This window comes from Dermacentor silvarum, chromosome 7 (assembly GCF_013339745.2).
Source record: "Dermacentor silvarum isolate Dsil-2018 chromosome 7, BIME_Dsil_1.4, whole genome shotgun sequence".
Taxonomy (NCBI): domain Eukaryota; kingdom Metazoa; phylum Arthropoda; class Arachnida; order Ixodida; family Ixodidae; genus Dermacentor; species Dermacentor silvarum.
This window is the reverse complement of record NC_051160.1, coordinates 55,387,658-55,392,780: the sequence shown is the minus strand read 5'-3', so window position 1 is coordinate 55,392,780 and position 5,123 is coordinate 55,387,658. Positions and strand designations below refer to the sequence as shown.

The window sequence follows — 5,123 nt, the reverse complement described above, 5'->3', positions numbered from 1 at the left end:
AATAGTTCAAATAACCAATTACAACACATCTTAGCAGTCATAATTGGCAATCCATAATTCCCACCCTAGTACAGCTTCGCTGGTTTTCCCTCTTCACCCCAGTGGAAGGGCTGACAGTTTTGTTTTTATTTTCTTCTAAATTCTTGGACGTTTCAATATCATTATTCTTCAACTGTCGTCGTGCTGTATGTTTATCGGTCTTTTCAGCGAGCAATTTCCTGCTGCTTCGTTTTCTAAATCCAGTACATTCATTGTTTGGTGCTAGGACAAGCATGATGCCATGCCTTTTTTATTGGGCTTCTTACCGTTCCCTTTCCATTCCAGTAACTTGCCAGTATCTAGCATCAACAAGGTCACCGACCAAATCTTAATGACAATAGCCGGGCAGTGCGTGCTGACGAGCGTCTCAGTGCGCGCTTTCTGCTGCTCATATAACATCGCAACCCCGACGTCGCAGCAGAAATCTTCCTTGCGGAAGCGCTTGCTGCACACTCGAGTTGTAGCCGATGGCTGCTTGCCAGTTCTAAGTTTCGCGATACAAGCTTCGTGCAGCTTCTTGCCCTGCCGGTACGTGCGAAGGCTGCCACCGGGCTCCGTTGCGTACGCGTACGGCACTGCGGCACCGAGCAGTAGCCTACCATGTTACACGCCTTCAAAGGCAGCCACTACCCACATATGGTGCTTTCAAATGTTGTCAAGCAGACACCCGGAGCGCAGGCGGGGCTTTCGACTTTCGTTTTCAGCTGTGTCCACGTGGTCCCTCATACCGCCTCACATGGGGGTCATTCCACGCCAAACGTCCCAAACATTGAGCTTGACCCTCTTCGAATCCATTCTAAAAAATTGTGGGCGATATTTTTAGTGCACTATTTGTCCTCGTAAAGTATTTTTTGCAAGAAAAAGTTTTTTTCTGTCCCTTACAGTGATTTTAATGTTGCTGTAGTGGGTCAAACCTAGGTTGCCGAAAAATACTCTAAAAATACAATACTACACAGAACGCCTTAAATATCTGCGATTTGCTAGAAAAGGAATGGCGCTTTCTTATTCTCTCGCACTGGCGGCCACTACTATGTCTCACAATGTGCTTTGTGGGGAAGCATTACGGCTATTCTGCGTCAATTTTGATTATTTTTTAAAAATTATACAAAGCCTACAGGCACAATACAACTATATCACCTGATTGGATAGTTGTCAGTAAGTGCGAAAAAAAAGTATTGAAGTCGATGACCGAGTAGTTTCAAAGTGGAAGGGGCGCAAACATTGGAAAATGTGTGAAATTTCCCATGTTCAGGCACATGCAGATTGGTGATGCGGTTCAAGTAAAAATGCACGCTTGCACTAATTTGGAAGATTAAAGAAAGCAGATTTATTTGTGAAAGATTTATCAGAGTGATTTTTCTTTTAAGCGAGAAACAAAATTTTATGTTGAGCATTCGCCGCGTCCCAGGGCGCCGGCCCGCAAGTCCGCTTCACTGCGCCGGCACGCCTCCTTGGGGCCACGGAAACATGCGGCGACCACGCAGGTGGCAAGATGAGCGACTGCTTTTGCTGAATTTGCGAGAACTTTACGAGGAATGGAAAAAGTTGTCGCAGTTTCACCCGAAAGGCGAAGCATCAATTGCGATAGCAACTTAGTAGAGAGCTATACGGAGTAAGGATAGTAGTTTTATCCGCTGTACAAACTTGGACATGCAGCAGCACCGGCAACACACAGCACTGTTGTCGACGCCGTCGGCGTTTTGCCCGCGTTCGCACGAAATGCGTGCGGCGTTGGTGACTGTTGCCGGAGCCTCTGATATAAATAGGCACTTGGTGCCGCAGCTAAGCGTCGCCTCCCTTCCCTGCCCCCCCCCCCCCCCCCCCACGGCCTTTCGTGCGTCAGAAGAAGGCGCGTTTGCTATATATGGTGATTGTAAAGGATGAAAGAGACGCTTACTTCTGCAGCCCTTAAGGGAGCACAGCGCAGAACGCGCGTTTCTTCTCCGCCGTGCGTTCACTCCCCGTGAAAGCGCGCGTCCCTCGCGCCCTTTCAATCGCACATACAGCGTTCGGCGCGCGGCGACGATTTCATCTCCATTGACGTCATACGGAACCTCACGGCGACGGCGACGGCGACGCCGACGGCAGAAATCTGCTTTTGAGTGTCCATATAATTGCTATCGCAATAAAAAAGTTGCAATCTCAAATGCGGATTCTCTTCATTCGCAAGTTTGCGTCCACCTCACTGCGTTTTGGCCGGAGGAAGTGGCACCCACACAGTTTGCGTGTGCATGGCGCACCAGAACTTCAAACTGGTGCTCAATGCCGCAGGCTTCACGCAAACAACAGAAGAATTGTTGTCAACAATTGTATGCCAGACTGAAAATGAAGACTGCATGTGTGGCTGCTGTCTTGTGTGCCCAGGCAGCGACGCAACTCAAGAGCATGCTGGAGAACGCACCATCCCTAGATACAGATAAGGGTGACTACCTCCATGTTCAGCAATGGATCAGTGGTGTCCGCTGCAGGCTCGAAACAATTATCTTAAGCCCAGCAGAATTTTCTGAGAAGTTTTTAGACATGCTAGAAGAACTAAAAGAAAAATCTCTCTGATGAAACTTTCACAAATCTATTCTTTAATCTTCCAAATTAGTGCAAGCGTGCATTTTTACTTGAACCGCATCACAAATCTACATGTGCCTGAACATGGGGAATTTCACACATTTCCCAATGTTTGCGCCGCTTCCACTTCGAAACAACTCGGTCATCGACTTCAATACTTTTTTTTCGCACTTACTGACAACTATTCAGTCGGGTGATATAGTTGTATTGTGCCTGTAGACTTTTAATAATTTTTTTTTAATAATCAAAATGGACGCAGAATCGCCGTATTGCTTCCCCACAAAGCACTTTGTGAGACATAGTAGTGGCCGCCAATGGGACAGATTAAGAAAGCGCCATTCCTTTTCTAGCAAATCGCAGATATTTAACGCGTTCCGTGTAGTATTGTATTTTTGGGAGTATTTTTCGGCAACGTAGGTTTGACCCACTACAGCAACATTAAAATCACTGTAAGAGACAGAAAAATTTTTTTCTTCCAAAAATGCTTTACGAGGACAAATAGTGCACTAAAAAGATCGCCCAAAATGTTTTAGAATAGAATCGGAGAGGGTCGAGCTCAATGTTTGGGAGGTTTGGCGTGGAATGACCCATGGAGGAAGAAGTTCTTTCTTCTTTGCAGCTTTTCCAGTGGTGGAGCTCGCCCCCAATAATGGCCCGTTCCTTCCGGCGAACGTCGGCGGCAACCGAGCGAGCGAGCACAACAGCGAAAGATGAAAGACGCGAGCCGCGAACGACGGAGTGATGTGAGCGCCGGAAACTGGTTTCATGCGGACCCGCCCGACCGCTCGGTGCGTACTCGTATCTGGTCTCAGCCGGACCGCTGGTTTCGCACTATCGTCTGCTCGCGCTTCTTTGATTTGCTTGGTTTGGTCTCGTTCGTGCTTGTTTCGATTGTCACGGTTTGCGCTTGCTTGTTAATGTGGTTGTATGCGCGACTTGCGTAGTACTTTCTGGAAGCCAAGCGGCACTAGCGATTACCCTGGAACCTATGACGAGCCGATGCGCTTGGCCCGCAGATCAGATATATGACGATTGCCGACTCTGCTACGTGTCCCTCTCAAATTCTTTGACTCCATATCTCGCGAAATGAAAACACTATAGAGCTGCGCTCAAATTTCGCATTAGGGAGCATCGTAATCGTTGGTGAATTTTTAAAATCTGTCTGATACGTGACTCATATACACCTCTTTCTGCAATTATAGCACACTAACATTATTTTTAGGGCTGAATAATATGCAGCTTTATTTTAAATTACATTACGAATTAAATTCCCGTGCCTCCAGCGCGCACATCGAGCGAGATTTTAGTGTCGTTGCTGATGCTTTCACACGAAAACGACGGTAGGTAACAATTTTTAAATGCAATTGCTGGTGAAGGTAAACAAATTGTGAAGGGTAACAGCCAGGCCAGCTTGTTCTTTTTACTGTATTTGTGCAGTATCAATAAACCTTGGGAGGAAAGTAACGTATAAGTAAGGGATTACTTTTGGGGGCATTTTTTTTTTTCTGTAACGTGTACAAGTATAGCCTACGCCTCCTGAAAGTGGCTTTCCCGCAGAGCTTTGTCGTCCAGTGGCAGAGCTTTGCAAGAATTACGTGGGGGCAATTTTATAGGGAAAATCTACAGTTACATATAGCGTTGTTATATATATTATAGCGTGTGCGTGCTGCTGTTGTATGCGTTTCGCATTGAACAGCAGTTTGATCATACGCACACGCGTGCGAGCACCGCGTCTACCGGGGCGGTGGGAGCACGGAAGATCGCGGCACCAAAATACGAAGCCATGCTCCAATTCTATAGAGCTCTGGCTCCTTTTGTGTGCTGACGTATTCATATTTAGGTCTGATTTTTGATTAAGATTTTACCCACCCCGTGGGGTGAGTGGGCCGATCCCGGAGGCAGTGCAATACCGGGCCAACCCGTGGCGGAGGTGAAGCAAGCTTCAAGCACTCCGCCCCATTCCAAAAATAAGTTTAATATCTTGGGTCCAAATAGGACCCGTATCAGATATTAAGCTGATAAGAACAGATATTTTTTTATTAATGCTTAATTACACAACATCATAAAAATGGGTTACAGAACCAAGGCCAAACGGGGTAAAATTGTATACATTAAAAGTTGAACAGAAATGGCTAAAAAATACTGGTTAGTAGTGTTAGTATTAAAAGGTTAAAACTGTAAAGGTGTAAATATATCACTTCTCTATAAACAATAAATACATTAGGCTGAGCCTATGTGGCCTTTGTATATCTGCGTCGAGAAGCGGATCGTGTCGCTTACACAAAGTCTTTTCATGGTCCGCAGGTATTCTTTGCTGCATATCCTGCGGAGGACACGATCGTTCCCCGGGTCCCAGGTGCCAAGGCAGCCAACCACTACGGCGTCCACCGTCACTCGCTGGAACCGCCGGAGGAGATGTCGCTGTACCGGGGCGTACTTCTCCTCCTTGGCCTTCCGGGCGTCCTGGAACGCCTGCAACCGGTTCTCGAATGGGCAGCAGACGTCCAGGATGAGAGCTTCCT

At 46.9% G+C, this 5,123-nt stretch overlaps 1 non-coding gene across 1 annotated transcript; it reads right to left on the bottom strand.

Moving 5' to 3' along the window:
- Positions 1-4,477: 4,477 nt before the first annotated feature.
- Positions 4,478-4,665, bottom strand: LOC119459832 (U2 spliceosomal RNA). Its single transcript, XR_005193828.1, has one exon. It is a non-coding gene; the product is annotated as a U2 spliceosomal RNA (small nuclear RNA).
- Between the last annotated feature and the right edge of the window lie 458 nt (positions 4,666-5,123).